Here is a 10,506-nt window from a genome sequence, read left to right on the forward strand (position 1 = left end):
GTCCTGGCTGTGCCCCCTCCCGGCTTCTTGTGCACCTCCAGCCTCCTCAGTCAGTAGAGCATGGGAAGCTGAAAAGTCCTTGACTAGTGTAAGCACTGCTTAGCAACAACTAAAACATCAGTGTGTTATCAGTATTATTCTCATACTAAATCCAAAACACAGCCCTGTACCAGCTACTAGGAAGAAAATTAACTCTATCCCAGCCGAAACCGGGACAGCCTAGCAGCCTGATTAAAGCCACTAGCATTACCAAGCTCAGAGATACCCAGAAACTCTAGACTAAAGGCTGTTCTTTTTCCGTCTAGGCAAAATTCCTAGGTAGACAAAGACAGTATCAGCAGGAAGATAGGTTACTGGTAGCCCTGATCTAGATATTAGTGAAGGAAAGTAATCTTAAACAAAGTTTGTTATGTAAGTGGAGCTGATAAAAACTCATTGTTTTCCAAGCACTTATTTTTCCCCCGATACATTTTTAGATAAAAATTGTCATTATAACTATGCTAAAGCGTAGAGTCACATGATTACTTATCAAAAGAGTTACATTTAACAGTATAAATAATCAGCGAGAACATCCTTTCTGCCTAAATTTTATTTTCATGTGTTTGTATTTAAAATAATTCACCCTGTATGGAACGTCTGCAGAATAGCTCCAGAGAGATACTTTCGTTTGATGCATGGAAAATTAATTTTTAATTTACACAACCTAACTTTCTGACTCTACCTGTTTCACACTGCCCAGTAAGGACAGGTTTCCTATCATGCAGGATTTTCCAGAAGCCCCTGCAACCTCCTCAAGCTCACGCACAAATTCACAGACAGCAGAACAGGTTCAGCAGCAAAAAGGATTCATCTCAGTCTAACTCTGAAAACCCTCCTAAGTTCAAGCAGGAAATGAAGCATGAAAGAGTTCCTTGGGACTGCATTTATCAGCTCTGCACTATGCAAACTATTACTTAGTATTATAACTAGGCCAAAGTCAAAAGCAGCAATAGATTAGCTCTGGGACTATCATGAAGCAGTATAGCAATCTTCTCCATTAAACCCTCCAAGAAAGAATTACATTCTTTACAATTGACAAGGTAGAAAGACCACTGTACAGCATCAGCTTTTCTGTGCAAGACAGTTCAAGTCCTCAAGTTTTAAAAGTCTAAACCTGCTCCTTTCACAAGCATTTCCTTCTTTTCAGCAGATTAGTTTTTTAGTAGGGCATTAAGCTAATAGTTTTTAACACCTCTTTTATACAACACTTTTATAATCCTATTACCTCTTCCTATTTAAAAAACACCAACTGCACTGAGAAATAGTGAAATCATGGGCTATTTAAAAAAAACCAAACAAAAAAACAAACAGAAGAAACCCAATCCTCAGACAAACACCCCTTCCACTTCTCAGGACTTCAAGCCAAATGAAGCGAGCGCATTAAACCACTCACTGCTGCTGCCACATAGAATAGAATAGAATCATAGAATCATTGAGGTTGGAAAAGACCTCTAAGATCATCGAGTCCAACCGTCAACCCAACACCACCATGCCCACTAAACCATGTCCCTAAGCGCCTCATCTACACGTCTTTTAAATACCTCCAGGGATGGGGACTCCACCACTTCCCTGGGCAGCCTGTTCCAATGTTTCACCACTCTTTCAGTAAAGAAATTTTTCCTTACATCCAATCTAAACCTCCCCTGCCGCAACTTGAGGCCATTTCCTCTCGTCCTATCGCTTGTTACTTGGGAGAAGAGACCAACACCCACCTCGCTACAACCTCCTTTCAGGTAGTTGTAGAGTGCGATGAGGTCTCCCCTCAGCCTCCTCTTCTCCAGGCTAAACAACCCCAGTTCCCTCAGCCGCTCCTCATAAGACTTGTTCTCCAGACCCCTCACCAGCCTTGTTGCCCTTCTCTGGACACGCTCCAGCACCTCAACATCCTTCTTGTAGTGAGGGGCCCAAAACTAACACAGTATTCGAGGTGCGGCCTCACCAGTGCCGAGTACAGGGGCACGATCACTTCCCTACTCCTGCTGGTCACACTATTTCTGATACAGGCCGGGATGCCATTGGCCTTCTTGGCCGCCTGGGCACACTGCCGGCTCATGTTCAGCCGGCTGTCGACCAGCACCCCCAGGTCCTTTTCCACCAGGCAGCTTTCCAGCCACTCTTCCCCAAGCCTGTAGCGCTGCATGGGGTTGTTGTGGCCACATCCCTCCTTCCCGTAGAGCAGTCACTTCAAGAAGTATGGAGAGTGCTACGCAAGCGGCAGACACTTCATCCAGGAAACCCCACACCATAAAGAGACCTCTGTTACCTCTCACATGCTGCAGGAAAGAGTCAGCTCAAAACTCGCAGGATGACTAGGGGGGAAAAAAAAAAAGGGGGGGGGGAGCAGATGGCATTAGAAAGCCCCTACAGCAGATGATTGCTTGCACATGAACTAAAGGCAGGATGGATGTTAGTAGAGTAGAGGAGAGGTGGATGATCTCTTCAAGGCTAGATTTCATCGTGCTTTGGGCGGTGACGCAGAACCAGCACGGGGGCACTCAGGCATATCTTGGCAGAGCACTGTGCCAGAAGCAATACTGCATACAAATAATTACTATAACAAACCATCCGATTAGAAACAAAGGCTCAAGCCTTTGCTCCTAAAAGCAAACCACAATTTCTATTGGAGCCTTTTTGGTATCTGCTCCATTTGGAGATTTTTAACGTAAGAGATGCCATTCTTCTTATGTAGATCAAGCTGCCCACCCTCTTGTCCATACCTGTGGAGAAGTCCAGGTGCTCCCACTACACTGCTCTCCATTATCACCCGGACATCCTTGCCAATGACACTGCCACCACAGACAGAAGCATGTACTTTATGCAAGGGTCCTTCAACCAGCCTGGCTTACCGATCAGTCTTTCCACAGAAGGTAACATTATTACAAGGTTGTCCCTCACTGGTGCTTTTTCCACCACTTTGCCTCATAACACTCCTCTAGCAAAGTCACAGAATCAGCAGGATGGAAACAACGGCGGTGTCTCTCTGCCATCTTGCCCATCTGGGGCTCTCTCAGGCTACCAGGGCAGCAGCAGCACAATGTTAGCCGTGCTGGCCGAGCTCTGGTCCGGCACACAGCTGCCAGGAAGAGTTTTGCTGCCAACCTACCTAAGCCTCCTCCCTAGCTGCTATATATTAAGCTGACAAACACACTCCTTCGATAGAGCTGCACCTATATTAGAGGAATTTATGAACACACCTATGTCAGGTAAGGGGTGGGATTTTCTCACGCTTACAGTCAACACACAGATAATGACAAAACATGTGGAAAGGATGAGGCCTGAGTACACACAGGGTACGCAGCTAAGATGGATTGTATTAGAGGTGGGGAGAGAAAGTATAGCCCCATGACAACTGTTAATCTCCTGTAACTCAAACCTGTTTGAGCTCTTTGTGCAATACGTACATTCCACGCAGGTAGGTATTTCAAAGCTTCCCCAGTAAGCCTCCTCTATGCCACAAAGGTCTTATTTATTATTAGGACTGCACAAGAGTTTTGGGGAAAAACTTCCTTGTTTCAGACACTCAGTAGCGTAGAAAAAACCTTTAGGACTACTGTGTGTTTTAACTTGTCAGCCACAAAGTTAGACCAGCCTGGATCTCAGCTGTCACCATCTCACCTTCCTCTCCACTCCCCAGACTACACTTTCTTTACACCGGCTCTCATGCAAACATGGGGTTAGCCAGATCAGGAGGCAAGCAGTATTTCTAGCAACCTTCTGTGATCCTCCGTCCACCCTTCCCGCTGAAGAATGTCAGAAGACATGGTAGAACTACCAGCAGAAAAACAGTAGCTCAGCTTTCAGTTGAATAGGAACGGTTATTTTAGGAGGATGATAATATACATTTCCAGGCAATAACTGGTAACATTCTACAAACTGCCTCCAACCAGACAATTTTAAAGAGGAAACATACAAGTTAAAAAGAAACAGACCAAGGTGCATTTGTGGGGCCTCATTAGAGTAACAGCCCACTGCCAGCTAAAACATTCCAGTTGTGTGGAGAATATAAACAGATGTGCTGGCTCCATGCTCTTTCCTTGCTATTTATTACTTGATAACTGCTTGATACTCAATGCAGAAGAACAAAAGTCCTGGCAGCTCCAGCTCCCCAAATTACAGATAAAGAATACAGAACACACCAGGAAATAACTTAGATATTTAGCTTACATAACTTATTGTCTCCATGCGTGTGGGCATCACAGAAGAAGCAATTGCAACAGATGTAAATGAGGAAAGGCTTGGCAGGCAAAGACAATAAATCCATTGCATACACAAGGAACATCATAGTAGAAAAGCACTGAAAGAAGACTCTCCATACATCTTTAACTCTGACATGCAGGATGGAGGAGAAAATAGGAGCGTCTCAGCATCTCACCTATCCCTAACAGGACGCCATGTTCTTCCACCCAACGTTACCCCAAATGAGGAGTGCTATTCCTGTGTTCCAACCTGCTTTGGTTTACAATCAAAGAGCTGAACAACTTGCTCCACAGTGGATGCACTGGACAAAAGAAGCAGTCCCTGAGCACTGGTATGCATTAAGTCCATTGTCCTTTGAATGTGTGTCACTGATTTTCTGGCTGCCAGATACCCACCCAGCCACTCCCTCACTTCACCCCTCTCTCCCCAACAGGACAGGAGGAGACAATAAGATGAAAAAGCTCGTGGGTCGAGATAAACACAGGGAGATCACTTATCAATTACTGTCACAGGCAAGTCAGACTCGACTTGGGGAAAATTAATTTATTGACAATTAAAAACAGAGCAGGATGGTGAGAGACAAAAACTACAACACTTTCCCTCCACTCCTTCCCAGGCTCAACTTCACTCCTTCATTCCCACCTCCTCTATTCCCCACCCCACAACAGTGCAGGGGGATAGGGAATGGGGGTTAGTCCACAACAGCTCTTCTCTGCCACTCCTTCCTCCTCACATTTTTCCCCTGCTCCAGTGTGGGTCCTTCCCACAGGGTACAGTCCTTCACAGACTGCTCCAGCATGGGTCCCTTCCACAGGCTGCAGTTCCTGCCAGAAAATCTGCTCCTGCGTGGGTTTCTCTCTACAGCCTGCAGTCCCTGCCAGGAGCCTGCTCCGGCATGGACTCTCCACAGGCTGCAGCTTCCTTCAGGGCATGACCACCTGCTGCGGCATGGGGTCCTCCACGGGCTGTAGGGTGGATGGTTATCTGCAGGGTGGATGGTTATCTGCTCCAGTGTGGTCCCCTCCACAGGCTGCAGGGTGGATATCTGCTCCGCACCAGGAATGCCGCCTCCTTCTCTGACCTTGGTGTTCACAGAACTGTTTCTCACTCCCCCCCCGCCCCCTCTCTCAGAGCTGCTGCACAGCATTTTGCCCTTTCTTAAATACATTTTCCCCAAGGCACCACCAGCTTGGCTGGTGGGCTCAGCCTCTGCCAGCGGTGGGTCTGTTTTGGGGCTGGCTAGAACTGGCTGTGTTGAGCAGAAGTGCAGCCCCTGGCCTCTTCTCACAGAGGCCACCCCTGCTGCCAACACCTTGCCACCTACACCCCATAGAGCATTTCATTAGCTGAAGTGAAATACTGACTTAAAAGTGGTTTAAAAGACCCAGTGCATTGCTTGAGATGTATGGCTTCTTAATGATTACTCATACCTATTTACTCAGAACGTGTGTCATTTTCTGACTACTAGTACACCCAGGTGACAGAGACCTCTCCACCCTGCACCTCCAGCCACAGCACACACCTGTGAGCTTCACTGTCCTCTACTGATGTCCAGAATAGTAACTACACACTTCTACCACCTCAGATTAACCGACTGACACTTTTTGACTGTTCATCTAGACAGTCATTGCTACACGGCATAACTATTCTGCCATAGCCATGCAAATCTATCTTCAGGTAGACAAACTTGAGGCAACAATTTCACCAATGCAGGAGAAATTTCAGGGGACATTTTCACTTAATATAGGGCCCTAAAGGAATCTTGGCTTTAGCATTACTCTTGTTCCAGTGCTTTACATCTATCTCAAATATTAGATAGTGGATATACAGCTACTTTTAACATTTCCAGACAATTTGGTGAGCAAGCAGACGACATTTTTATATAATCACATTTCACTTATAAAACAGAGGCCCAACTCTTGGCAAATACTCAGCGCCTAAAACACCCCATTAAGATTTCTGAGATTACCAAAGGAAAAGCTTATGCTTTCTTTACCAAGCAAGTACAGAGCCTTTGCTGCAAATAACCCAACATCAGCATCAAGCACAGGCCAGCTAAGCGGGTGCTACTCCAGTACAGTTTTTACTTTCCTAAGATGTAATGAACTCTGATTTTATGCTGGGGAATGCAGTCTAACATCTCCAGGCCAAGAAACACATTTATGAATGGCCTCTCTTGTTACACAACTACAGCTGAGCCACTGACCTCACTGTAAAAGACACAGCGCTGTCAGACTTGAGTGCAGTCAAAGAGATGGAGCAAGGCATACAGCAAACAGTACTGGCGCACCCTGTAACTACCTAAATGCTTACCACAGAACTACCTTTTAAAAAAAAAAAAAACCAGCACAATTTAAAAACACCTTCCCCCCAAGGCCAGTGGAATATCCTGAAAAAGCACATGGTAAAACAGATTTCTGTGAATGCAGGAATCTCATGTATAATGGAAAGCTAAGGTCATGATTCAACTCAGCAATACCCTATCTTTTTCTGGCAGCTGCTGCCTTGCTGGAGTGGATGCCAGATGTCAGAGACCTTGCCACTTCAGAAAAAAAGAAAAAACCTCAGCACGTTTCTGGTCAAATTCCTCACTCACCTCTCTCCTGCACAAAAAAAAAAAAATCCGAGAAAAACGCTATATTAAAACTAAAATAAGAATGTGCACTGTTTTAAGTACTTCACAATGATTTTTTTTAAACCAAAGTGTCAACCTCAGATAGCTAAAGCAATACAGGACAGAAATTGAGGTAGGAAGTATAGCCTGTGGCTACTTAACACACAATTTTCAGTTTACAAGTATCTGAAGAAATTTGTAAAAAAATGAAAACTAATAAATTTGTACCTGTATTATGAATGCGTAACTAAGAACAGAATCCCATTATTTGTTTCTCATGGAGGTACTTCAGCATGAGAACTGCACCAAGACATTCCAGTTGAAGCTTCCTTAGGCATGAAGAGATTTTACTTTTTTTCTTTTATTATTTTTGCAGTCTTATCTCAGTAAGGATTACAAATTGTCAGTGCCTACTGCATAGACATCTATCAAGAAACTGTGTAGATGTCATGACTTTGTTAAGCTATTAAATGTACAGGGCCTTTTCCATATTACAACACAATTTACATCTATGCCGATTTTCAACCAATCTGCAGATGGATTTTTATGCAGGAGAAAAGTTTCAAACATACAATTTAAGAGCTCTAACTCACATCCTTTGGAAGTGTTATGGCCTAGAACAGCATTTGACAGAATTCAAAACTGTTCCAACAAATCTAGTTCAACCTAGCAACAAGCAATTTTCATCAAATGCTTGTGGAAGTAATTCTAAAAACATATACACACACACACACCCCCAAATCAGGATACTATTAAACCTTTTGGACAAGCCGCTCAGTAAAATTTCAGGCGGTGGGAGATAGCGTATCACTCCTCCTTCCACTCAGTTACTAATATCTTTTCCCCATGTCACTGGATCTTGCTGGGGAGTCTGCGGAACTAAAAGTGAGATGTGATGTGGACTCCTCCTCTCTTACTCCCTCAGGGTTAAAGAGCTCCTGTCCCTCTACAACCCTCCTCCTCCTCACCCAAACAGCAGCCGGGCTCTAGCTCTTTCGAGGAACAAGAGAGAAGGTCGAGGGGGATGATACTTAACTCAGAAGCAGAGTAGGGGAAAGTGGCTCCTTTCCAACCCTTCACTTCTCATTACTGCGCAGGTATTACCCCCTCTCCACCTCACTGCTGAACTCTTGCAGCTAATTTTATGAATAAGTCAACTTACAGGACTGAAGACTGAGTGGGACACAAGATTAGTGCTGCAGACGCCCCAACAACATCAGATCCAAAAATTTATTAATAATTGCGTACATTTAGAATCATCATGGTATCAGTTTAAAAGGATTATCTGAATTATAACGCACAATAACTTTATCCCACAATTCACTGCCTGACAAATAAATATTACCCAGTTGTTGCTCTCAGCAGCAGCACCGCATATATGCTAAAAAAGTATTCAAGGACACCAAGATGACACAATCATAGCTGTAAGGCATGTTATTCATAGGTATGCCCAAGCACTTCCAACAGAAAAAAAAAAAGGCACAGAGACATGATACTTATAAAACCCCCTAAACATGTTAAGAACTATAAAGAAAAAAAATGATGGAAGCTCTCTCCCATTGTTTTACAAAATTTTCAAGGTCCCATTTACACAGAGTGCAAAAAACACAGCCTCTGCAGCAAAAAACAGCTAGCACAGTTGCACACCTGCTGGGTGACTGCTGGACTACGTATTTGCCTAAACAAGCAGGTTTTTAACTGAACTCTTGCATCAAAGTAGACAGTCATTTGACCAGGCTTCCAGAACCTCCAGGCGTACCACCTTCGAACTAGCAAAACCCAAGTTCACCAAACTCATTCCAGCAACTTAGATTTAGGATCATATAATTAAAAAATAGAGATCAAGTACCCCTCAACTTCTATTTTTGCCTACATATTATTGAAAAAGAGAAGAACGTGGCAACTCAACCCAGAGAGAAAAAGAAAAAATTTGAAGTAACAATTTTCTTACTGCTAACTGAAAATTATTTGTGAAAATGAAATACAGCTGTTACAAAAATGACAAGGAAATATCTACATAAATCAAAACCAAGATCGATCACACTCACATGTGTTTATCAAGAAAACTCATTTACAGGAACAGTATCTTGGATGAAAGCAGATATACTTCACAGTGTTAAAGAAAGGTTCACGAAACATTATCTAAGTTGAATAGTGACAGAGAATAATACAAAACTCCGAAGCCATGCTTTTCAGTATTCTAAATTTAATCAGAGTATTTGTAGTTAACAACAGAAGACTTACAGAATCATCACTGAGTTGCAGAGAAAAAAAAAACAAAACTCTTTAGAGAAAGAGCATCTCACATAACTACCAACCTTACTGATAAAAAGTGTAAATATTTAAAATTAAAGAATGTGAACAGATCTGAAAGTTTATTTCTTTGGGTTTTTTTTAATGTTGGCCATCTCAATGACATCAAACTTTCACCTTCCTTTTCTCTAATCCTTTTAGTTTAGAAGGGCTCAGTTTTCAACAGACTCAGCTGTCCCTTGGGAACTTCCACAGCTGTTAACTGAAAGGGTGGAAAGAATGTTAAATCGACAAGAGATCTTCATTGTTAACTCTTTGAGACAAGCAGGTATTAGTAAGAAATTGAATACATGTATTCTTGTTTTTCACTATTACTACCATAGTGCTGTGAAAATCTTAAGTCTACAAGGTTTCTAATCATTCAGAGCTACACTTTAAAAGCATTTGTATTACGACTCGGAAACCAAACCTTCTCAAATACTCCCACTAGTAGCCCTGCTTCTGCTTTCCCTCAAAACCTACAAACACATTTCTGTCATCACTAGCCCACCTGAGGCATTTTCATCAAATGAGGGCTCTCATGAACCTGTGCAAGTCTCCTCTCAAGCCCTCTGATCACTGTTCTGGCTCCTCCAAAACAAATCTAGAGCAATGAGTGAAGAAGTTCATGTCTCATCAGTGAGAAAATTTTAGCGAACAGTATCGCTCGCCTGTGCTCCAGTTTCTCCATGTGTGAAATGGAGAAAATAATACCAAGTACTGAATTTACTGTACCACAAAACCGTTCAAAAGCTTTAGTTAAAATAAGAACACCAGTGCACTACAACCATCCTCCTGACTTATGATCTCCGAGCCCGATACGGTAAGTACTTCCACCTGGTGCATAATTTTTAGATATGCAACTCTTCCCAGTTATATCAGTAACACTACACCGCAATGAAAGGATGTACCGGCTTATGTATTTGCGGGATCACATCCCCGAGTCCTGCCTTTGATGTTCGTGAGGGATCACTGCAGACGGACTCCCTGCAGAGGCAGGGGACAGCCTGGAAGCGATGAGCTGCAGCAGGCGAGCCGAAGTTTCCTGCACGTACCAGACGCTCAGAGTACGAGGCACAATTAAGCAAACCCCCTCCGCTCGTTCGCTAAGGATTTAAAACCGAAACACCGTCCGGAAACTAGGTATCCCCACCACCCATTTCCACCTTTTTACCCCTCCCTCCATAATTCAACCCAGTCCCAACACCCCGCTCCCTCCCGTACTCCCGCTCTCGTCGCCGCGCCTCTCTCCGCCGGTCGGGGGCGGGCAGGCCCGCCCTCACGGCAGGCAGCTCCCCACCGCGCTCCCCCGCTTTTTAACGGAAACTCGTACTTACGAGGCCCGCGCCTGAGGGCGCCCACGG

At 44.0% G+C, this 10,506-nt stretch overlaps 1 protein-coding gene across 1 annotated transcript in view; it reads right to left on the reverse strand.

Moving 5' to 3' along the window:
• The window catches only part of B4GALT4 (beta-1,4-galactosyltransferase 4), a 35,582-nt gene extending 25,076 nt beyond the window's left edge, over positions 1-10,506 (reverse strand). Inside the window, exon 1 of the mRNA XM_009274484.1 lies at positions 10,480-10,506. The gene's annotated coding sequence lies outside the window, so the exon portion shown is untranslated. The remainder of the gene's footprint in view (positions 1-10,479) is intronic.

This window comes from Aptenodytes forsteri, unplaced genomic scaffold, assembly GCF_000699145.1.
Source record: "Aptenodytes forsteri isolate BGI_AS27 unplaced genomic scaffold, ASM69914v1 Scaffold379, whole genome shotgun sequence".
NCBI classification, from domain to species: domain Eukaryota; kingdom Metazoa; phylum Chordata; class Aves; order Sphenisciformes; family Spheniscidae; genus Aptenodytes; species Aptenodytes forsteri.